Raw genomic sequence first — 26,099 nt, forward strand, 5'->3', positions numbered from 1 at the left:
AACTCCCGTTTGCTGCTCCTGTTCACTAGTTCCTCTGGTCATGTAGGAGCTGGTTTTTAAACCCCTATTGTCCATGAGTTCTGGTTGGGTCAGGCGTAGATCTACCCAGAAGGTAGCACATTATGTAAGGAGGAGAATTTCACACCCTCTTTGTTCTTTAGTGTCATAGAGGACATGTAGATTCTTCATCATTTGGTGCCTTTATATGTCCATCTGAAAGATGACCTTGGTTAACCAGAAGATAGGGGCTTGAAGAAGGAATCCTAGGGTAAGATTCTGCAGTCTGTGTTATGCAGGAAGTCAGACTAGATTATCATAATGTTCCCTTCTGGCTTTGCAATCTATGACTCTGTGTATGGTCTTGGGGAAAGAAATGAGAGCCACTTTTCTTACCATCAGCTCCTGGTGGCTCTCACACCAGTGGCAACTATATAAATCTTAGCAAAGACTGAATATCAGCATTACATCTGGCAGAAAGGTGAAACAGTTTTGTATATGGTCATCGCTGTTACAAAGTGACCACTTGCCAACAGTTGCTACATGAAATATCTGAAAAACCACAGTTATTTTCTGTTGTAAACATAAGGAATAATTCAGAAACTGTAGAGTGCTAACTATTGCAATTTCATAAATTACCAGCAGTGACCCCTGTACATATACAGAGGTGAAAGAGGGATCACGGATGGGTAAGTCACATACAGATAAAATGAGTGTTCCCATAATAAAATGGTAGGAGATTTTTAGCCATTGACCTTTACAGTGGGATGATATACTCATATGTTCAGAAACCTGAGAAGAGAATGGGTACTGTGGGTGCACTTAAAATGATTTCACCATTTTGAAATATAATAGTAAGTCAATATACAGATCAGCATGGGATTAACATTAGAGCCAGTAAAATTTCCCAAACACTAACAACTTTTAATTGTGTGATGCACTATGAACACACGTACACTAAGAATGCTTCAGACATATATGAACATATTAGTCTCTTATTTAGTCCAAATTTTCACCAGTGTAACTCCATTGACTTCAGTATAGTTGCCAGAGACCGTGTGACCTGGCTGGTAAAGCACAAGTCTAAGATTCAGGAGACCTGGGTTCAATTTCCAGCTCTGCCAGTGGCCTAGTGGGGTAGTCACTTCACCTATGCCTCAGTTTCCCCATCCGTTAAATGGGGGTAATGATCCTTATCTTTTTCCTGCAGTGCTTTGAGATCTATGGTTGAAAAGCTCTATGACCTAGATATTATTGTTAGGTTTACTGATGTGACTCACAGCATTGTTTGGCCTTTAAACTTATATTTAAAAGAATCTGTCTCTCAAATGTGTGAGCTATATCTTACATTAAAATTCTTATAACATAATGAGGAAAAGTGTCATTTACAGTAAACAAAGCCTGCAGAGAAACAATATTCAGCCATAATTAAATATTAAGAATCAAGAGGCAGTTCATTTCTGGGGAATTATTACTGCATGTCTCCTAAGTCATTATGAGAGACACAAGCCTGAAGAACTTCAACAACTCAAGAAACGGTTTTGGAAATTTCCATTTCATTTTTTTAAGGAAAAAAGATCATACTGCATCATACTGACAGTGACACAAGGTATGATGACACCATTAGCAACCACTCAGAAAGCTGGATATAACACAATAAACGTACAGTGCCATTATAGTCTATCAAATGTATTTAGATTCTGGCACTTCTTAAAGTTTATTTTTCAGGTAATATATTGTAACACTTTCTTTGGAATGTAAATATTAGTTTGGCATATGCTATACAAGCAGAGAAGTATACAGTAGAATTCTTTATGATCTTTAAAGATATTATTTGTGCCTGCAAAACATTAAGTATCTCCGTTGCTTTTTATTCAAAATTCCAACACTGATTAGTCCATGTTAAGGACTAATTCCTTGCCAAATTTCATTAATTTGATTTTAAACCAACAGCTGAATTATATGAAGACAAACAAGCTTCAAAACAGGTAAACTTCTGTTATTCATATAATTTAGAAAAACAAAAACAATTTTTTTTTCCATTTAAATTGTCAAATTATAGCCCAAAGCACAATTTTTATTACTAGCTCACAATACCATAAACATAGGGCTTTATAAATGAAAACATTGACAGACCCTTAGCTATAGTGGCACTACAGGGAATAGCTATAAACAACATTTTTATTCCTCAAGCATACCTTACCCTTGAAAGTTTACACTAATTTCCTGTAGTTTTGTTAATGTTTTAAGCTGCCCTTCATCTCTCCCATCCAGACATACCACTCAGATTCTTCAACAGATATCGTCAACAGCTTCTGTTCACACCTGACATCAATTTCCTTTGATGTTCACAGTCTAAATGAGAATGCTACAGCAAGCTGTATTTGTGAAGTATACAGGATGCCTTTAAAATGATGGCAGGTATTTTCCTCATTAAAGCAGCCATAACAGATAGTCAGATATGATGCTGTCCCTCACCTTCTTGCTAATTAATTACTATGATTGCAACCCAAATAAGATCAGGCAATTAAATGTGATAACATTTCAGAAGCAAAGAAAATGTACAACAATCTTGGAATATCTTCCTGTAGATAAATAAAGTTGATCTTAGCAAAATTAACATACAAATGCACTATTCTATCAAAAAATTGCATGAACTAAATAATCTAATAATTTTACTTTTAATTGAAACATGAGTTAGTATACAGGCTCAAACCATAAGCAAGTTACATATCTGTTTATAGTCTATACAGCTAAAGTTTGGATTCTTCAAAGCACAGCTCTAAAGAACATTTTCAAATATGTGATATCTACTGCTCAATAAATAAATAAATAAAAAGAATATTTTCCCCCTAGAAGACTTCTGAGTCAAGATTTAGTGCCTTGCATTATGCTCTCCCTCAGCATCCCTTGGCAGTAACAGAATGGCCCATTGCATCCTGCCTCAATATCTGCCACTATATCTAACAGCAACAATTAAGCACTTTAGTCATGTGATTCTGCTAAAATGTTCAGAAGAGAAATTGTTCATATTGTATTTTAATTTCCCATTGTTCTGCTTCAGGGTTAACATGTGTTATGCTCAATAGAACCATTCAGACTTCTTGGAGTTGTTGGTTCATGCTGTCTGTAGACTCAAACAGACACCACTGGATCAATTTGCATTCAGGTCCTATTTTGAATCTTTTCTTTACAAGCATAAGGGCTAGTGATTTATTCTTTTTTTAAAATGAAAACTTAGGTTCTAAGCCTGCAATTCTGCCTCCATATACCTGCCTACATAGCCATACTATATAGTGGGCCCTGACTATAAGAACCAGATAGAAAGGGCCAGATGCTCCTACCAGTATTTTCCATACTTAGTGTATCCTTTGTAGGAATGCTCTTGACCTGTGCAATGTGTGGGGGAGTCAGGTGCCTCTGCAGCACTGTCTCTCCTCATCCTGGCCCCATAGAGCTCTGTCAGTAGAGGATCAGAGGCTGTGGAAGGGGCAGCCTCTCAGGATAAGGGATAGGGACAGGAATGAAGAATGCCAATTATCTCCCTCCCTAGCCATACCTAAAAGTCAGCAGAAGATCAATTCTGTTTGAGGCTGCTGTAACTATTTCCCAGGCCTTTGAAAGAGTCCTTCCATTATATCCTTCCACTCCTCTGCCTCCTGTTCTTTCCCATTGGAACCCTTGGGCTCTTGAGCAGAAAGCTCCGTAAGGTGAACCACAATGAACAACATGCGGTCCATCATTATCGAGTCTTCTTTCAGAAAAAAAAAAAAACATGACACATCCTGTAGCAACAAGGTCTCTTCTTCAGATACACTGATCTCATCTGCATCATTTTCTAATTAGACTACATCAGGCCTGTATTTTCAGTACTCTAAAAGGGCTCTATGTTTTTTTTGTGCCTGCTCTTAGTCAAAGTGCACAAAGCAGACTGATTTCTGGGCAGCGGATTGCCATAGTCTAGCATTAACAAAAGTGGCAGATTGTGACCTCAAACCTATGCTGGTAATCCTATCACCTACATGGAATCTTTTTTTGGGGGGGGAGGGGGCAGATTTTTTTCTGTCCATCTACCTTGCTTTTTCATTATGCCCGAAAATGACTAATAAAGGCAAATACCAGCAGAATAATATTTAAGTACCATATCTAAGGAAGAGACTTATTGCAATATTCCCCAGGCCACTTGTAAGAGCAGTGAGTCTGAGACTATCAGGGTGATCTAACCACAAACTTCACAATTAGGCCAATGGATGTGCACGTGTGACAGTCACCACACCAAGGATTGAACTGGGGAACCTCCAGACCTAAAGGCCAGGACTCTATAGCTGTGTCTGTACAACTCATATCCTCTGTGATCACTCTAGAGAGGAATCTGTAACACACACTCACCAGTGGGTTACTCATGCACTGTGTCAATTAAAGTAGTAAACCATGCTGGATGTCAGAGAACTGAAGACCGGCACATTCAACAAATGTACTTGGTATATAGATGAAATATTGCTGTACAATGCCTGATTATAACAGTACCAGGGGACAGGGTTGCATTCTAAATAACCCTGGCCAGAGTGCTTGCATTACCCCAGTAACCCAAGGTTGACAAGGAGATGTAACCAAACCTTTTGCAGCTAGGAGTGTGTAAAGCTCCTGGACAGAGTCCTAGTATAGAGACACCAATAAAGAATTGAGTCTGTTTTCCTTTCTGTAATGTACACCCACTTCAAGACCCACAGCAGTGTGTAAAGGTCTCTTAGTGTAAATGAGAATTGGGACCATACTTTTTCACACCTCTCAGATATATTTAATATTGAGAATTAGGTGGGTAAATGGCAATGGGGTGAGATCAAGCAAGAAAATCTAGAGCAGCATAGGTATCGGAGAAAAATTCACAGGGAGCTGGAGAGGCAGGCATAGGAAAGGGCAGGAGTCATGGTCAAAGATCTTGCCTGACCAAGGGGTTGCAGTATCACTGCAGCACTGCAACCCCTTGGTCTACATGCTTGTTCCCGATTCACCATTAAGCTGCATATGAGGGTCAAAGGGGTAAAGCGGGGTTTTCATGAACTATTCATATCCTACACATTAGGCCAAGTTACTAGCAGTAGTTTAACATTCCTTGCAAGTTTTGCTTTAAAACAGTGGCTAAGGACATGTTTATAAGGCAATTACTTGAAAAGACAGCTTTGCCACCCTCTCTGACCTCCAAAGTGAACAGGCTATTGCAAAATAGAAGGTTCAGTTTAATAATGTAGTATGCTGTTGCACTTCCATATTCATGATCACTGAGAGGAATGTTTCTGTGAATATAAGCAAATATTCATGAAAGTGAAATTATTCAAGTTTAGTTTCAAAATAAAAAAAGAACAAAATATTTTACTGTAATATATGGATTAATTTTATTTAACTATTTTTTCAGATCTTACTGTGTGGTTTTATGGAAAATAATCATTAAGAAGACTGAGCCAGATGACAAGGGCCTGGATTTTCAGTATCCTTTTTTTTTGGGGGGGGGGGGGGGGACAGAAGATATATATGATGTCATAAATCAAACTCATATTGTCACAGGCCATGGTGGATATGACAGAATGATGAAAGAATTTGCAGAGCAATAATGGAGATGTCCCAAGAGAGTCTGTGAGACTTCACAAACAGAATGTCTTCCTAAAGCTAAGAGGCCAAACTCAAAACGTATTTTTGTCAAATTAAAATGAGGATTATTCACTTTGAGGACAAAGAGAAGCGGAGTTCATAGATATGCAGCCAAGTGTTATAGCCTCATACAAATGGCTAAGTATACACAAGTACCATTTGGCTAAAGTTTGTATTCTGTAATCACTGTCATTCTAAACATGCAGTCAAGATTGGGTATCAGTTGATAGATATTTTTGCTGCTTCTTCCTGGACAACATCTCTAAGATCCTGCCTTTTCTCCTCTGTCCACAAAACTAAAGTTTTTGTCCAGGTCCCATGATCTCACATCTAGACTACTGCAAACCTGCCTTTCTGGTCTCAACAAATGCCATCTTGCCATTCTTATTTAAAAAAAATGCCACAAAAGATCATCTTTCTGGCTTCTTGCTCTGAACATGTCACTCCCCTGTTTGAATCCCTACACTGGCTACCCACTTCCCACTGCATCAGACAAACTACTTGTCTTTTACTTTAGGACCCTTCCTGGCATAGCACCTCCACTTCAAAAATCTTTTTGTTGTTTACACTATCTAGCCATGGACCCCCCATCTCTCGTCCCTCAATGATTCCAGCCTCTATCACTCAACACTCCAATTTTATTTCAAACACCTTTCTGCTTCCTCCCAGGCCACTCCTTATCCCTGGGAAGAAATCCTGTAAAAGTACAAGCCACCATTCAGTTATTCTCCTTAAAACTCCCTCTCCTGTGATGCTTGCAAAACAACCAGCAAAGGCTGGGTAGCTGGGGTGCTATCACTGCTGCTTATTATGCTAATCATAATAATCTGTTTCCTTGTGCCCCTTTTGCCTGTTAGTTGTATCCACCATCTGTCTCTCAACATGTACTTAGGTTGTAAGCTTGTTAGGGTAGTTCAGTGCCTAGCACAATGGGCCCCCAACCCTGATGAGGCCTGTAGGTGCTATTGGGATATTTATTCTAGTTCTGTTATGGTATATGCTCTGTATATCTTCCAAAGTGACAATGGACTTGAGCTAACTGTAGATGTTATTATGGAACTTGAGATAACATTAAAGTATGTATGATTATCCTTGGTAAATCTCATCATCCATAGAGCCAAGGAGCTGAATAACCTGCAAACAGTGCTATCAAATGCGCGTGCAATATGGATAAGTGAAAACAACACTAATGACAGGACTTCTGGGGGGACCATGTTTACTCAGTAAAACAGCAGCTAAAATGATTAGGGGTATGGAACAGCTTCCATATGATGACAGATTAAAAAAGACTGGAACTATTATTCTTAGAAAAGATATGACTATGCAGGGGTGGGGGGTGGGAGGAATATGATAGAGGTCTATAAAATCGTGAATGGTGTAGAGAAAGTGAAAGTGTTATTTACCCCTTCACGTAGCACAAGAACCAAGGATCAGCCAATGAAATTAACAGGCAGCAGGTTTAAAACAAACATAAGGCGGTACTTTTTCACACAACACACACAGTCAACCTATGGAACTCGTTGCCAGGAGATGCTGTAAAGACCAAAACTATAAATGCGTTCAGAAAAGAATTAGATAAGTTCATGGATGACAGGTCTATTAGCCAAGATGGTCAGGGATGCAATCCCATCCTCTGGGTGTCCCTAAACCTCTGACTGCCAGAAGGTGGGACTGGACGACAGGAGATGCATCACTCGATAATTTTCCTGTTCTGTTCATTCCCTCTGAAGCATCTGGCATAGTCCAATGCAGAAGACAGGATAATGGGCTAGATGGACCACTGGTCTGACTCAGTGTGGCTATTCTTATGTTCTTATTTACTATTCAGAAATCAAATAAACATCATTCTTTGGTCTGGATTCAAGATGGGTCTAACAAATTCTGCCACTAGGAACCCTGGTATGGAGGAAATTTAAAAATGGCATATTGGCTTTTTAGCACCTAGAAACAATTGGCACTCTTGTGAACAAACCAAGAGACCAACGACTGTAGTAATCACCAAAACAAGAAACATATGAATGCCAGGACCTCTCCCTTTAGCCACAGTCTTAATTCTAGACTGTGATAGTTCAGCTTCTCCCCCGATGCCACGGCCTCTTCCTAGCCCTGGTGCCCCCAGACATAGGGCTTCACCTGCCGAGCTGGGCACGTGCATGGGGGGCTCAGAAAATGGCAAGGCAGAGCGGCCAGAGCATAGCTTTCTGAAGGGCGGGTGCATAGCTCCATCCTGGATTTCAGGTGCCCTAGTGATGCTCTGGGCCGCTGTGACAGCACTACACCCCTGCTCAGATTTGGGTGGTCCTGGATGCTAAGTGGGTGGGCCCAGACCCACCCATGACTACGCCCCTGCCAAGGAGATACTATAAGCCCTTTGACTGAAACTGTTGACTACAAAATCCTGAGAATGCTGGGTTTGTGAGCTCTTCAAACCCCCTTCTGGTTACTTTGTACTGCTCAGACAAGACAAATCAGCTAGAAAGCTGCCTCTAAAGAGGCATTTGGGGATTCCCCCCAGCATATGGTTCATGAGAAGACTGGAGTGGGCTTGGGATGGGAAGGAGTGTGACAGAAGCGCAGTGTGCTCCAGTGATTCCTAGCTGGTGAAATGGTCCCTAAAGAGCAGTTACTGTTGGTATGACTCAGAACAGCCCTTCAGATGTTTTAAGTGATACTAGGGTTGGCAGACCCCTGGTCAGTCCCACAACTGGGAGCACAGAAAGGTGGTCTAGAACCACAATTCTTCCTCCCGATCCTACAATGAGACATCAAGGCAGAAAGTTTGTTCCTTTCTATGAGCATAATTTGTGCCAACTCACTCCTGAACATTGCCATTTAACCAGGGTGGTTTTAATCTTTCTTTTTTTTTTCTTGTATTTTGGCAGACAGCCCCTCTGTGACTAGTTTGTTTTCAGTTGAAAAATAGATCTGAGGACAAGCATGGGTGAAATATGTGCTTGGAATTCAAAATAAAGCATTTAAAGATTTGACACAGTCACAGGAAATTACTTCTTCCCAGCAGCAAAGCTAAAATGGCAAGTGAGATTTGGTGATCCCATGGAAAAATACCCTCCTCACCCCCACAGTTCACATGGAAAAAAATAATTCCACATTATTCTACGTGAATAGTCCTAAACAATTACAAGCTGCCATGTTTGGGGCCATAACAGTAGATTAGTTTAGTATTTCTTTGTAAGGGTTGTATGATTAAAGCACTGATGGATATTCTTGGGTATTTGGAACTAGAGGTTTGATTCTGATCTCACTTACTTCAGTGTAAATTAGGAGTAACTTGAATAAAGTTAATGGTGTGTGAGGTCAGAATCAAACCCAAAGAGAATATCCCTGAGCACCAGAATTCACACAAAGAAGCAGAAGTATATTAACTATATACTAATCTGTTTGACACTTGGATCAATTGCCTCTGAGGTTTCTTAGGGTCCCACAAATCAATTTTAGGAACAAAGAAGTTCAAGTTGTTTTAGTGCTAGGTTTTCTGCTCTATAATCAAGTGTTATCTGTTTATCAGATTATTCTCTCCAGGCTGGTTAGGACTCTAAAGGGTAGGATCCAAATTCATCCTTAGTTAACCCTACTGAAGTCAATATATTTACACCAAGGATTTAGCCCTAGGTCTTCTGTAAGGGAACTCAGTTGAGCCTGTTTTCTACCTTTCTTTCTGTGTCAGTGTATTTATGTCTAGTTGTGTGCTATCTGCACTTTTTTACAGACTGTTTTTTGTTGTTGATATAAACACAATAGAATAAATACAAAAAATGTCTCTGCTGACTTTCTAAATGTATATCTAATTGTTCCCAACCTACAAAAGAAGAGGTAAATTGTTACCAATAGCAAATGTTCTGATCGATCACATTTTAAACCACATTCTCCTCTGCAAGATAAGATTCCAAATAAATGGGTAAGATAGATACTTTATATTACCGGACTACCTTCTATAGTACCACATTCTTATTACATTTGTTTTAAATCCACTTGATCTGATATATGTAGAATTATTATGGACCGTAGTTGGATAGGTTCAAATTAGTTCTGGGTGAACCTTCAAAAGTGTGGGGATTTGGTTCTGGTAAGCATCTTGTGTGTTTTGCCAAAGTTCATTATAAAACTCGTTGGTTTAAAAGATATCAGGCTATGAATCTTGTAAGAGCTGGCTTTCACACAGAATTTCCAGGGCTCCTTCATTCTGGCCAGGACACACATCTGTCAAGAATAGTTTCTTGTAATCTTTCATTGTTCCAGTTTAGCATCTGCCTATGTCCAGGAAAAAAGAAAAAATAAACTCAAAAAAGTTAACCAAACATTTTTAAAACTCAGAAAAGCCTTCAATTAGCATTCAGTGTGAAGGAAAACATGGGTTGGTTCCTATTTTATTCAGATGGTTTTGTCCATTCCCGCTTCAAGTAAAAGGCCAGTTTCTGGCCCATATTCTGATCCCTTCTTGCCACTCCAAGGGCTGTAAATCTATGTATGGAGAGGCATCAAATATCCCCTATAGAGACACCTGAGGATTCCTCAGCTAACACTGGGCCAGCATAGCCATCTCTGTGCTACTGTCTTCTGGATCCTCCACCAGGCATAGGAGGTGTATTGGGATTGTACCATGTAGATGTGGCATGTGCTCTGGTGGTCCTGGATCAAGTACAAGATGGTGTGGTTTACAGTCTCCTTGTTATCTTTTCTCAGTTACACCAGGGACTGAATCAGTTTGTGGACACTGATGACATTCATTCATTTTCCTCTTCACCTGGCCCGAGTGGTGGTCTGGCAGAGGTGAGGAGCTAGTCCACAACCGCCCTCCTAGCATTGCAGCAGATTTGACAATTATTTGGGGCTCTTCGTTACTATATCATTAGTCAACAAAGTAGCAAATGCCGACTCAGGCACACTCAGTGCCTTTTAATATTCAGGAATCAGAATTTTCAGGATATTTCTTTAATGAGTTTGGTGATCGAATTCCTAAAATACATTCTTCTGCTGGACAATGTATGTTTTCCTTCCAAAGATATTGTGCTTTCAAAAGTTCTGAATCTGGAACTAACTTAGATATAAAAACCTTTGATAAAGGCCAGTAGTCTGGCTACTCCATACAATAGGATCCCATAACATACTTCTGGTAAGATTTCCATCTTACTCAGGCTTGGCAGAATTCAGTTTTATTTTATAACTTTGGCAGATTTTTAAGCATTTTTTCATTTTTATTGATTTAAATTTTCATAATGTGGGGAATTATGAGGGGGGCTCATACTAATTATTTAATGATAGCAGACATTGAGATTGAAAGGGTTAAAGCTTTCTAACAGTTAAAAAACAAATTGTCAACAATTGTATATCAAAATATACAAAGTAAGTATCCTTAAATCAAACTCTAAAAAGTTCTTAAACAGCATTTTTCTTACTTTGTCTATCTGTAAATTTCAATTATCAATGGATACGCGTTTGCATCCGTTTGTGTACAGTGAAATCGATGTTTACTGACATTTATCAATAAAAATCTAATCTGCCTAAGCCTAATCTTATTTAATAGTATAATGGTAATTTGCTGACATTGGACTGCTAATTTTCCTCTTGGGCTTGCCAAGTCCCTACATAACTCTTCTAAACAGTATGATTTTGGGGGGAGGAGCTCTTAAAGTCTATACCAGGGTCCTCAAAATTGCCGTGATCAGGGATAGAGGCTGCATCTGCTAGTATGCTAGTCTGAAGTCCTATTATTTCCTAATTATTTAATAAGAATACTCAGCCTAACCTAAGTTTTCAAATGCACATTCACAAAATCCCCTTTTACAGCTATTCATTGAACTGGGTGTCACAGTCTGCTTACAATTAACCATTTCTTTTTATCACCAAAAACCCATTGGCAATAAAGGTAAAGTCTTCTTGACCACAGTGCCAACACACAGAATGTTTTAAACTGGAGATGAGAATGGAAACTGATTATCTGATTAATTTTGCCCAGCACATATCTAGCCTGGAAAACTATTCTGTGCCTCAAGCAGTGCTGTGAAAATGTCCCAATTAGATGCATGGCTGATTTTGCTTTGGTTCATTATTTATTCAAAATGTTGGCTGCTGGCTTATTGTCTTGTGGTCTGACCCCTCCCCCCACCTCCCTTAATGATTGTGGCTAATATTAGGAATACTATTTACTCTTTTTAAAGTTGCGTTTCTTTTTATTCTCAGCTATCTCCACTGACATGGCAGATGCCCTGGGTAAGAGGAAACTAGGAAATGAACTTGCAAACCTTACCCCCAGGTAGGTCTGATACATCAAGTGATGGGTCGCACTGCTGAGACATCATGTTTGAATATGGAAGGAAAATCCTATCAAATACACTTTCAGACCATTTAAATGAAATGGTGCAGGAAGGGCTGAAAGCAGAAGAGATTTCCATCAACTATTTAAAGAATGTCTTCCCTGGTGGGAGAACTTTATAAGCAAAATCTAAAATCTTACTGTAAATTGTATATGTCTGTTTCACAGCATTACTTTATCCTTTTGCCATTTGGCTTGGGTAACCTGACCCACTGATATGGAGTCAGGATTTCTTTCTGCTGTATAAAGATCAGTACTGATTTGGTCCCTCTGCTCTCATCTTTTCTATTAGAACTTCAGTTTGTCACTGTACTCTCTTGAAACTCCATTATAAATCTTAAATATCCTTCCATTGGACCTGCTAAAAAGAGCGGCTAATGTAGCCTCTGTGTTGTTGGCTTCATCCTGCGTGTTTATTTCAGAAATGTCCAGTACTAAAAAACATCCATGTGAAATACAAGGGGGTAGAACAATTTCAAGGTAAAGTTTTCCACTGAAAGTAAGGACTCTGTGGGAGGATTAAATGAGTTCTTAACTCTCCCTCTCCTCATTCAAAACACATGTGGCTGGCCAGCAGAGTTGTAGGAATTTTAAAGAATAATACCAGAGCAGGGTGATAACTGCAAAATAAAGTCCATGACTTTTATTGGAAATATACAGCAATCTGATTGAGTTCATGACTCTTTTGTGTTCACTTTCTGCAAATGAGTTGACTATTCAGAATGTACATGGAAACAAAATTTTAAGTGACTATTGAAGAATGTTCCCGTATGGCAAGCTTTATGAATTTGCAACTGTACATGTTCACAGCCTGACTTTAAGAGTTACACTCACCAAAAAAGGAAGAGGAACAACCTTCTGTGACCAAAATATCCAATTGCAGCTAAGCAACCCAACTCAGATTTTGAATAAAATTACTTACAGCTAACTGCCCATGCCCAGTCCACAGGTCAATGGTTATCAAAATTATTTGGTGGATAATTTCATATAACGGAAAAATGTAAGATAATTGTGAGCTGTCTGCGAACAATTTGTGAATATAGAAAATAATGCAAAAAATCATCACCAATTATTTGCGGGAAATTATATCCTCAGATCTAGATATAGGTCACTTCAGAAGTATGGAACCACTCATAGAAGGGAAGACTTCAGTGGGAGTTGCAGGCACTCAGCAATCTGTCCCCTGACTTCAGTGGGAGTTGCAGGCACTCAGCACTTTGCAAGATCTATTTCTATGTTGCCGTGAAAGATTCTAAAAACACTCAAAATCTAAGGGAGGTTCCTAATAGTGAACTTGACACACACACACACAATGCATATCTGATCCTTAAAATAAATTGATTAAAAAACTGAAATGGTGCTGTGTTATGAAATAAAACCACAAACTTCAAAGTCTTTGGAGTTTCCAAAATTAGCTGTACATTTTGTTTACAAAATTAAGAACTTGTGGAAAAACATTAAAAAACAAACAAACAGTTTTCAGTTACAGTACAATCATTTCACTTTAAGGAAATATCTTAATATATCCTGTAGCATTTCTTTTTGAATCAGCATTAAACAATTTACAGATACTTTTTAGAAGTAATCTATGATGAATGTTCCCTTTATAGAAAAGGTTATCAAGTAATTAATAATCATGTTTCAAAAAAATGAATGACCTCGTGTTTCATACAGCAGATCCTCTGGTATCTGGTATGTCCAGCCCTTGTCTATATCATATATTCAAAGACATTCTAAGCAACTGATCTCCAGGAAATCAGAACTGTCAAAAAGAGTTCTCCCTCCTCAATATGAAATTCCTTCTCAAGTTACTTTTTTTTTTACCCTAACCTGAACCATTCAAAAATGGAAGGAGCTTTTCCACTATAGGGTTCATTCTTGTTTCTCATTAAATCAATAGTAGCAAGAATGGGGCTGGAAATATATACAAAGCAGGTTCCCTTCTGACATCACTTTCTAGGAAAAAAAATCTCTTTCTATTATTTGAGAAGAACTGCTGTGGGTCAAGTCTGACACCACTGGTTTTTAACATGAAATTGCTTACTAAATATCTTGAAAGTCCTGATCTTGAAAGAGAAGTACCCAAAACGTTAACTAACTTCTGTGTGAATTCTGATGCATTCCACCTTCCATGATCAAGCTTTAGATGAGGTATTTGGGAAGAAAACTATCACTAGCTTCTTTAATGACTTTCAGACATCACGTGACATTTCTTCTCTTCATAATCTCAGAGAGGAAGGCTATTGTGATGAACGGAAGAAAGAAGATAAAAGACTAAAGTTTCTCAGTCAAATTCTTCCGGTCACCATGGCAGCTTCTTACACCTACCTTCCTCCTCCAGTCTCCCCCACCGCACCCCAACCATCATTACTTTGGAATTCACCAGTAAATACATGGGAGGTTTGTATTACAGGGCAGATGCTCCAGCTAGTTCTATAGTACCTCTGGAACATACTATTCTATTAATAGAGGTAAAGGTGCTAATAGAGAATGGAAGAATTAATTAAACAGGCAACACCTGTGAGTAATTCCAAGTGTGTTAATGGGACATTCAATACCAAAATTCTTTTAACTAGATTAGCTTCCTTTTTTGCATTAAATATATAATGGCCAAATCCTGAAAAATGCTGAGTACTACAGCCAAAGTGGAAGTGAATAGCCATTGAGGTCAGGGCTAGGATCTAAACTATTGATAATATGTTTTAATTAACATAACTTCTGTGCCCCACTTTGGTTTTACCTAGATTTTAAAATGCAGGAGTTCTTCAGTTAAGATGTACAATTATGGTTTTGAGCCTATTGACTGGTTATGTGAACTATTGCAAGATTACAATTTTTCAGGCATTAGTACTAGTTGTAAATGGTCACATAAACCAAAACATTGAACAATGTAGCTTATTACATATTATATCGGGCGAGCTGAATGCAGTAGATGATGGTGAATTTTGAGACAGTTTATTGATCCTTTTTCATTAAAATTTGGTGTACACTCATAACTGACAGTAGGCAGAACAGTTTTCTGTTTTACAGTAAAGTGTCCCATGTATCTAATTATTAAAAATAAAATAGTAGTTACTGCAAACAAGGCATTTAATATTTGGTTGTAAAGGATCAATGCAACAATTGTACAGTTCTAATTATAATTTTGGACAAAAATATTCATAGAACATCAGGGTTGGACTAGAGGTCATCTAGTCCAACCTCCTGCTCAAAGCAGGACCAATCCCCAACTAAATCATCCCAGCCAGGGATTTGTCAAGCCTGACCTTAAAAACTTCGAAGGAAGGAGATTCCACCACCTCCCTAGGTAACGCATTCCAGTGCTTCACCACCCTCCTAGTGAAAATGTTTTTCCTAATATCCAACCTAAACCTCCCCCACTGCAACTTGAGACCATTACTCCTTGTTCTGTCATCAGCTACCACTGAGAACAGTCTAGATCCATCCTCTTTGGAACCCCCTTTCAGGTAGTTGAAAACAGCTAACAAATCCCCCCTCATTCTTCTCTTCCGCAGACTAAGCAATCCCAGTTCCCTCATAAGTCATGTGTTCCAGTGCCCTAATCATTTTTGTTGCCCTCCGCTGGACATTTTCCAATTTTTCCACATCCTTCTGGTAGTGTGGGGCCCAAAACTGGACACAGTACTCCAGATGAGGCCTCACCAATGTTGAATAGAGGGGAACGATCAGGTCCCTCGATCTGCTGGCAATGCCCCTACGTATACATCTCAAAATGCCATTGGCCTTCTTGGCAACAAGGGCACACTGTTGACTCATATCCAGCTTCTCGTCCACTGTAACCCCTAGGTCCTTTTCAGCAGAACTGCTGCCGAGCCATTCAGTCCCTAGTCTGTAGCGGTGCATGGGGTTCTTCCGTCCTAAGTGCAGGACTCTGCACTTGTCCTTGTTGAACCTCTTCAGATTTCTTTTGGCCCAGTCCTCTAATTTGTCTAGAGCCCTCTGTATCCTATTCCTACCCTCCAGCATATCTACCTCTCCTCCCAGTTTAGTGTCAACTGCAAACTTGCTGAGGGTGCAATCCACACCATCCTCCAGATCATTTATGAAGATATTGAACAAAACCGGCCCTAGGACCGACCCTTGGGGCATTCCACTTGATACCGGCTGCCAACTGGACATGGAGCCACTGATCACTACCCGTTGAGCCCGACAATCTAGCCATTCATCCAGGCCATACTTCTTTAACTTGCTGGCAAGAATACTGTGGGAGACCATGTCAAAAGCTTTGCTAAAGTCAAGGAACAACACGTCTACCGCTTTCCCCTCATCCACAGAGCCAGTTATCTCATCATAGAAGGCAATTAGATTAGTCAGGCATGACTTGCCCTTGATGAATCCATGCTGACTGTTCCTGATCACTTTCCTCTCCTCGAAGTGCTTCAGAATTGATTTCTTGAGGACCTGCTCCATGATTTTTCCAGGGACTGAGGTGAGGCTGACTGGCCTGTAGTTCCCAGGATCCTCCTTCTTCCCTTTTTTAAAGATGGGCACTACATTAGCCTTTTTTCAGTCGTCCAGGACTTCCCCGGATCGCCATGAGTTTTCAAAGATAATGGCCAATGGCTCTGCAATCACATCCGCCAACTCCTTTAGCACTCTCGGATGCAGCGCATCCGGCCCCATGGACTTGTGCTCGTCCAGCTTTTCTAAATAGTTCCGAACCACTTCTTTCTCCACAGAGGGCTGGTCACCTCCTCCCCATGCTGTGCTGCCCAGTGCAGTAGTCTGGGAGCTGACCTTGTTCGTGAAGACAGAGGCAAAAAAAGCATTGAGTACATTAGCTTTTTCCACATCCTCTGTCACTAGGTTGCCTCCATCATTCAGTAAGGGGCCCACACTTTCCTTGACTTTCTTTTTGTTGCTAACATACCTGAAGAAACCCTTCTTGTTACTCTTAACATCTCTTGCTAGCTGCACCTCCAGGTGTGATTTGGCCTTCCTGATTTCACTCCTGCATCCCCGAGCAGTATTTTTATACTCTTCCCTGGTCATTTGTCCAATCTTCCACTTCTTGTAAGCTTCTTTTTTGTGTTCAAGATCAGCAAGGATTTCACTGTTAAGCCAAGCTGGTCTCCTGCCATATTTACTATACTTTCTACACATTGGGATGGTTTGTCCCTGTAACCTCAATAAAAATTATTTAAAATACAGCCAGCTCTCCTGGACTCCTTTACCCCTCATGTTATTCTCCCAGGGGATCCTGCCCATCAGTTCCCTGAGGGAGTCAAAGTCCAGGACTTCTGCTGCTCTCCTTTCTTCCCTGTGTCAGGATCCTGAACTCGACCATCTCATGGTCACTGCCTCCCAGGTTCCCATCCACTTTAGCTTCTCCTACTAATTCTTCCCGGTTTGTGAGCAGCCGGTCAAGAAGAGCTCTGCCCCTAGTTGGTTCCTCCAGCACTTGCACCAGGAAATTGTCCCCTACCCTTTCCAAAAACTTCTTGGATTGTCTGAGCACCGCTGTATTGCTCTCCCAGCAGATATCAGGGTGATTGAAGTCTCCCATGACAACCAGGGCCTGCGATCTAGTAACTTCCGTGAGTTGCTGGAAGAAAGCCTCGTCCACTTCATCCCCCTGGTCCGGTGGTCTATAGCAGACTCCCACCACGACATCACCCTTGTTGCTCACACTTCTAAACTTAATCCAGAGACACTCAGGTTTTTCTGCAGTTTCATACTTGAGCTCTGAGCAGTCATACTGCTTCCTTCATCCTAAGTTGAGTACAACACACTAGACAGATCATTTTTAAGACTTTTATAAATGTATGTTTTAGATAAGAATTGAATAGCCATCACAATTTTCACCACAGCGTCTATCTGATACATCTGCACAATTATCTACTTAGGATATTAATAACATGACCGTCTCCATGATTTCTGAGCTCAGCCAAAGTTATGGAAAGTAAGCAGTAAGTCTAAAAGTTTGTATGCTCCCTCCAGCCTGATGCTATAGTCAGACCCACTGAGGAAAATTTAGGGTCCTGGTAAATCATGTTCACTGAGACCCACCCCCCTTCCCATTTCACCCAAGTTAGATATTTGGGGGGAACCCTCCGCTCAGGGCCCCGGTACAATTCTCCCCCGCTTCCACCCACTCTCGTCAGTCCTGGCTATGCTGAGTAGAGTTGGTTGGCATTTTTAACTTGCAAATTTTTTTTGAATTTTCAGTGAAAAGTCAAAAACCAAAATATATCAATTTGGAAATGTTGCCACAGTGCCAAGTGGGAACTATAGTTTGGATGCCTCCTGCTGCCATTCCCTTCTATAGACTGGATTCCCTGGTCAGATCTCCATCCCCCATGATGACCTACAGTCTTCTGTCTTGGTGAGGAGATGTGATACATCATGGGTGTCCTGGCTGTGGTAAATCATGGGATATGTAGACCAATTGGGAACCATGCCCCATAGAGGACAATCAACATTCTTTTGTGGTTTTTTTGTTTTTGTTTTTGATGAAAAAAGTAAAGTCAAGGGAAGAAGAAACTTTTCATGAACATTTGGTTGAAAATGCAGTTTTCCATAAAAAAACAGTTTTGACATAAAATTTTCAACCAGTACTAGTGGGGAGGATGGGTACATGTTTTCCTTCAATTGATGTATCCGATTCTCATTCTGAGCATTTATTATAAGAAAGATGATGTGAAGAGATGTGACTTTTACATTTAGTTCTGAAGGCGGTTGTGTGTCTAGTGATTCTTGTGTCAGGGAGTTCCAAATCTGTGGTAATTCTGATGAAAAAGATGCAGGTGTTGAGAAAACTCAGTCCATCAGAGTTTCATCCTATGCAGAGTGAAGCACAATGTCTCTGAAGAGTGCATTGTCATAGTATGTCATTTCCACAGTGTTGGACAGCCTGGTCCTGCATTTCTGGTGCACCCAACATTCCCAATGAAGTTAATAGGAATTCAAATATGCAAGGAGTGCAATGGTTGAGAATATGATAAATATAATACATGAATATGTGAGATTATGGAGCATGTAATAACATGAAACAAATAGGTATACTGTGTCACATTCTGTATGCATCACATTACAAATAGAAATGGTTTAGTCACAGATCCTATAAAATTTAATTTAGTGAAATTCTCAGCTAGCACATAATAGCCTACAAAGCAAAGAATTAAAGGAGAAATCCTGGTGCCAGTCAAGTCAATGGGAGTTTTGTCATTGACTTCAATGAAGCCAGGACTTCGTGTTATATATGTTGTGCTCCAAAACAGCAAAATTACAATATGTAAATAGATCACAGCAACAATACAAAACCAAAACCAATCCCTCCCCCAACAAACTAATGAAACTAAAATATGTTCAAACATGGTGCATTACTTCACACCCTCTATCAAACCATTGGAATTTTAGAGATCACTAATATGCATTAGAGCTGTCTGGAAATTGGAAATACTTTTTTTTCAAAAATGCAAATTTTTTCCCAGAAAAAATCCTCAAACCAGGACAAATAAGTCAAAAATGTGATGAATATATATATATTTTTTTTGTGGGAAGGGATTTTCAGAAATATTTCCTTTTGGGCAAACAAATATGGAATACTTTTGCTTGCAGGCTGCTCCCCTGGAAAGCTCTCATCAACTTCATTTTCTCCCTGCAGGCAGAAAGTGAAATTGAGAAAAGCAGGCCGATGGGCAGCCCTCATTTCAATTTTCCCTACAGAGAAATAATAATAATAAAAAATTCCTGGCAAAATGTGGAAAATTTCAATTTTGCAAAGAGGCCAATTTCTGTCACAAAATCCTTCTAATGGAAAATTCCCAATCAGATCTAAAATGTGTATCTGTATGGTCACCACATGTGCTTTTTTGCAGGCAAACACAAATGCAAAAAAGGAAAAGAAAACCATTACTTGAATGTTTTGGTTGTTCAGTGCAATATGATAACTGCAATACAGTAATTGTGATGGAGTTGCGATGGCACCCTAGAATTCACAATCCCTCTACGTTTTACTTTAATTAACAGTCCAAAAGTTATTACGTTTAACGTAACTGACTAACGTATTAAATTCCTACTTAGATTAGCACATCTTCAACATGTCATTAGCATTCATGATTCTCCAGTCCAAGGTGCTGCTGTTTCACTCTCTATGCAGAGGCTCCCCCCACATAAGCCTTTCTCACTTTTTAAGCCCCAATTAAGCCTATTTTCAGGCTTAAGTGATGAACAGGTCTTGTGTGGGCACATTGCACAGGAGGGAGATTCACCCTCTCTGAACATAACACAGGGGGGTACTAGCTGGATCAAGACCACAGTGCAGAGGTACTATATTGTCATTATGGCGATGAGGGGATCAAATATTACTTTTTGTCCCATAGTCAAAATATTTTAATAGATAATTTTCTGCCTAGAAGGACATTTTATTGAAATGAGGAATTTTTTCCCTCTAAATTGTGTGCTGACCCTATCTCTCATTGATTGAATAAGATGAAAACAAATGAAAAAAGGAAACCTACATAAAACTATGTTATGAGAGAAAGAAAATTAGCAAATGGAGATGGTCACACTGCTTGTATGCTAAACCCCTTTCACCTTCCCTTTGTCTGTCTTATCTATTTAGATTGTAACCTCTTCAAGCCAGGAACCGTCTGTTACTCTGTATTGTTATTGGCACAATGAGACCTGTTCGTGGTTGGTCCTTAGGTACTGTCATAACAACAACAACAACAACAAAAACCCCTTTTTAGAAACTTAAACCTAAAGGCACAGATTTTCAGAGGAACTACTGCATGATTCCCATTGAATTTCATTCAGAACACGGCACCTACCCGCTTTGGGCTACTGTCAGAATCCTAGTCACATTAGTTATTTTTTTGCTGGTCTGCACTGTTTTAAATTCATCTCTCTTATTTCTAGGTTGATCTATTTGTTTACATGCATTTCCTTATTTCAAAATTGTCCTGGCCACCCACTCCTATCTAGTGTAGGCAAATTTAGTACCCAGAATATTATTCTGTATATTTTCAACTGATTTTCGTGATATTTGAAAATACATAGAATATTTATGTCAGTCAACATTATCGTGATATCCCTTATAGAAATACTCATCTTATGGACATTAACACTTGCTTAAGGTATAGTGAAATGCAAATGTGACTGCCACCATCTTGCTCAACATACCAGGGATTGAACTGGGGACTGCCAGAACTAAAAATATAAGGGGCTAAAGCTTGAACTAATGCTTTGAAGCTGGGGTAACAATTCCTAGCCTTGCACAGAAGAGGACCTCTAACTCACTGCCAGTGGGTTATAACGGTGGCTCTCTACCTTTCCAGACTACTGTATTCCTTTCAGGAGTCTGATTTGTCTTGCATACTCCCTAGTTTCATTTCACTTAAAAACAACTTGCTTCCAAAATCAGACATAAAAATACCAAAGTGTCATAGCACACTATTACTGCAAAATTGCTTACTTTCTCATTTTTACCATATAATTATAAAATAAATCAATTGGAATATAAATATTGTACTCACATTTCAGTGTATAGTATATAGAACACTACAAACAAGTCATTGTCTGTATGAAATTTTAGTTTGCACAGACTTTGCTAGTGCATATTCTGTAGCCTGTTGTAAAACTAGGCAAATATCTACGAGTTGACGTACCCCGGAAGACCTCTGTGTACCACCCCCTGACCCCCAAGGTATGTGTACCCCTGGTTGAGAACCACTGAGTTATACAACATTTTTTGCTTTTTTAAATATTTTGGAAAAAAAAAGAAAGGCACAGAAGTGCTGACTTTTGCACACATCTGCTTGTGGCAACACAGACTACCTTCATGTTTATTCTGTGAGACTATTCCCTACTCTTATGCATCTCCTCATTACATTCCAGAGTCAGAAGGAAACTATCCCAAACAGCCACTCACACTGAGGAAAGCAGTGATGATGCAGAAGCCACGTTTTTTCTTTCAGTTGCTGTTATGGAGTGTTTGATAAATATCAGACTGCATTTTAGCATAATACTCGAGAGCTGAATAAAGCATACAGATCAAGAAGACCAATTAATATGACTGACATCTCACCAACACAATAGATTTTTGGTAGGAGGAGAATAGGATGACTTCACTGGAGCCATGTGCCAGCTGCTCAGTGAATAGGTCACAGGCATAAGAAAGATAGCTTTCCTGTTGAAAATGTTGGTTGCATTGCTCATTCATCATTCACAGTCCTGTATTCTGTAAAGGGAGAGATAGGTGAAGCAGTCAAAGGAAGTCAGAACTGACTCCTGCTTTCCAATGAAGTCATAATCCTGTTTGAATTACATCAGTCACTTGCAATTTTACTGATTATGATGTTCAACGTCAGCACTGTTCCTTCAGTTCAGCACCAAATAAGCTCCATTGTGTTGATATACTATACAGTGGGATACGCATTCATTTTACGGTTACGTTGTTATGCATTATAAGATATCATGAACATATGTTGTAGAATGTCACACACACTGCTTGTTGGGAATATATTGTATAGAAAAAGAAATATATAAGCCAATGTCCTGGCTGCTTGAAGAGAGGGGAAGGGATCTGCTTTGCACTCTGCCTGTTCTCTCACAAGAAGAGTAAAAGGAGCTCATATCAGATCTGTGGCTTCCAAAAAAGCCACATGCAGCTCTCAAATCACAAGCTGGATAGCTCTGATTTAGACAGTGCTTTCATCTGCAAGGATCCCCAAATGCTTCACGAATCATTACATCCACCACTGAAGTGTAGCCACCTATGGAGTGAAACTTGGCAGCTGTTTAACAGCACCCATAAATCCCACACAATAGTTTAGGGAAATAATTGAGAAAGAATACTGCAGGTAGGAGTTAGGGCAGTAGAATGTAATTATGTAAACCAGACTCACACATCAGAGAGATGCAGATCATCCTAAACAAGTGTCAATGATAACTTTTCACAACACTACACATCATATATTTTGATATACCATTGTCATGGAGTTCACTCCAGAGTGGGACCTCCTGCTGGCCATCTCGGGGATAGCTCTCTTAGCCAGCATGCCCTCTCCTGCTGGTGCCTCTCCTGCTGCCTTCTCTGCCTGCAAACCCATCTCAGCCCCAGAACCACAGCATCTTTTCATGACTTAGCCCTCCCTCCATGTCACCATCCATGTTTTCCCCTTCCGGGGAGAGGAGTGAACTGGGCCCACCCATTACTCTGGGTCCCAGCCCAGGCACCCTGTAGATAGCAGCCTCCTGCTGCCTCTCCTTAATGTCTCTGCCAATACTGCTTCAATTCCCTGGCCCACTTCCCCGTGACTCCAGCACCTTCTTCTCCCTCTTCTCAGGGTCTCCAGCCCGCAGTCCTAGTAGCCAGCTAGGAGCTCCCTTTTGCTCCCCCGTCCCTAACAGCAACTGCTCTGTCCAAAGTGCTACCTTCCTGCAGCCCGCTAGGAACACAGTCCTCTCTCCTTGGGCACCCTGCAGCCTGTCTCTGGCCCTGCAGCTTCTTTTATGTAAGGCCAAGGGGCCCTGACTGGCTGCTCCCTGTGCAGCCTCCCTACGCTGCTTTTAACCCCTTCCTTTCTGGTGTGGGGTGAACACGCCAGCACAACCATGTATGTTTCAGAGAAAATTATTTTATAAATCTTGTGGAGGATTTTTGTTTTCATTATTATTTGAATGGGACAATTTTTGTGTCATTCCACCTGCAGAGACAGGTATCTTAGTTATCATGAATTAAATTGAACAGGGCTTAGAGAGAGCCAGTAACCTCCCTGCCCTCCACCCCACACACATACTCTGTCCCTTAAACACTCACACGACCTAATTTAACATCTCTGTACACAAAACTCAATATTCTAAATACCAGATATCTCCAGACCTTCCACAGCTAGAAGCAGGTGCTGTGACACTCACTGGGAAATCTGGAATCTCCTCTTTTCCACAGAAACAAAATCCCATTTCTATCCCTTAAGGACAATGACATAATGGACTTCAAGGTTATGATACTTTTACATACAGAAAAGGTCTACCACTCCATGACTTAATATGCTGCCCACTCTGGGCCTCGAACAGATGTAATTTTTGAGGGAAATTCTGCATATAAGACAAAAAAGGAGGAGGAACCATTACTATGGTAGGTTTCTTTTATTTAAAAAATGGCTGCTGTTCGAAGTTCCTCAGGGAATTGAAATGTTGGAATACACTCAGGTGGGGGGTTTCTCTTACCCCTGAGACACATAATGCAAGGAATTAATACAAATAAAACATATTTACTATATTTTGAGTTAAATTAGTTCACAGAGGGAAGCTGCATAGCTTTCTGGTGTATGGCTTCTCACAGCATAAACAATGAGTTAGATGTTGGGTAAGCAATATAGCCACCCTATCATGGCAGCAGCTTCCAGAGATGTCAAGCGCATCCATCCACCATCAAGACAATAAAAAGAGCTGTTCATGACCAGATGGCATGCTGATTGTTCTTGAGCTTCATAGAGGCTAGATGGGGAGCTCAGGAAGCCCCAATTAAACCACCCGTGGCCACAATCTATCCCGTGAGAATGAAGAAGAATCTTTTGGGTCATATGCTTGTTCTGAGGGGCATGTGTGAGCTGATCCGAAGAGACCAGAGGATGTGGATCTAAGCGATCTATTTGGCCAGAAATGTGACATTCATCCAAAATGTAGTCCTGTGTAGCCTGTTGCTTAGAAAGGTTGTATCTGATGTACTGTCTGAGAGGCTCAACTATTTCAGAAAAGGGGCATCTTTACTTAAGCCAGCAATTTTTTATGTGGCATTGAGATTGAATTGTGAAGTCAGCTGTCTTGGTAGTTGTGCAGTAATGTGACCAGTATCCTGACTTCACGCCTAATTGCTGGGAGACCAATTCCAGCCAGGACCGGAAGTTTGGAGACTGGAGTTTCAGTCCTTTGAACAGGGCTAAAGCAAAATCAGCTAGTGTCTAAAACATGCAACTTGGTATATATACAGCCCTCATTGAAAACCAGTGCCTTTGCACAGTTTGGGGATTTTATTTTTAAATCACATCTCAGCACGCTCAGTGGTTTTAGCTAAGATTTTAGTAGAGCCTAATAAGGCTCATCCCATTTTGTAAAAACAATGCCCATTGTCTCTGCACAGCCTGACAGGAGTTGCTGCTTAGGCAATTTGCATGGGGTGAATGTAAATATCTCATTGAAACTAGAGACTGGTACAAGCCTCATAATTCATATCTTCATTTTGAACGCATACTCCCTTACTGTGAAAGAGCTGTTTGGATGTTTGGTTCAGCCTATTATCAAGATAGGAGTCGTTTTCAGAATTGTAGATATAGATGAGTTTGAAATTTTGAACATCCCCAAAGTTTTCTTTAGGTAAGTGGTTTTAGCTCAGGCCCATCTCTAATTGAAACACATACAACAAAAATGTCCAAATACTCCATTAAGGCAAGTAAAATGGCATTAGTGTGGATTTTTTTTCTTTCATTAACTTCATCATAAAAGTAAAGGGTGAGCGAATAGATTTTGTTCCTGGGCTGGTAAAATTTTATAACAGTTTTGCAAGGCTGTTTTCTCCAGATAAAGCAAGAACAGCAGCAAAAGAGGAAACTTATTGTTCCACATTTCATTGGCCTGAGAAAGCTGTGAACTGCAGAACCTAATTGGGACCATTAAACACCAACATCAATAAGCAAAGGTAATTTAAAAAATCTTTTAAAAAAAGCCTGGAAATGAAATGAAAAATGTACACTAGTTAAATATATTGTGTAATTGCTGTTTACAGTATGTTGTCAAAATGCCACATACTGGGTGTGTGTTATGTGGTGATGCTGTTGGACCGTAACATTTTTCCTTTTACCTGATTTTATTTAGGATTACTTCAATGCAACTTAACATTGCACTAATTTGGCTTTTTGCATTTAGTATATTTTATTTTATTTTATATATATCTCCTTCCTCCAAATTGACCATAAATACACAATAGCTAACTTTGTGTAGTGCAGTAATGTTGATGTATGACAGGTGTGTTTATTATTATGCATTTATATTGTTAAGAGAAGTGACATGTGTGATGAATCTTTGACTTTTAACTAATAACTTAAATAGGTAAATTAAATTGACTAATTTATTCCTACTCCACAAAAACAATTATTTGGCA

The 26,099-nt window shown here is 39.8% G+C and overlaps 2 long non-coding RNA genes across 2 annotated transcripts in view; one reads left to right on the forward strand and one right to left on the reverse strand.

Annotated features, from left to right (window-relative positions):
• Window positions 1-26,099, reverse strand: part of LOC141982731 (uncharacterized) — a 247,464-nt gene that overhangs the window by 100,142 nt on the left and 121,223 nt on the right. The window lies entirely within an intron of this gene.
• Window positions 10,344-25,624, forward strand: LOC141982728 (uncharacterized). The gene is made up of 3 exons (XR_012638201.1): window positions 10,344-10,431; window positions 11,842-11,914; window positions 25,520-25,624. It is a non-coding gene; the product is annotated as an uncharacterized LOC141982728 (long non-coding RNA).

The sequence above is a fragment of the Natator depressus genome, chromosome 1, assembly GCF_965152275.1.
Source record: "Natator depressus isolate rNatDep1 chromosome 1, rNatDep2.hap1, whole genome shotgun sequence".
NCBI lineage: Eukaryota > Metazoa > Chordata > Testudines > Cheloniidae > Natator > Natator depressus.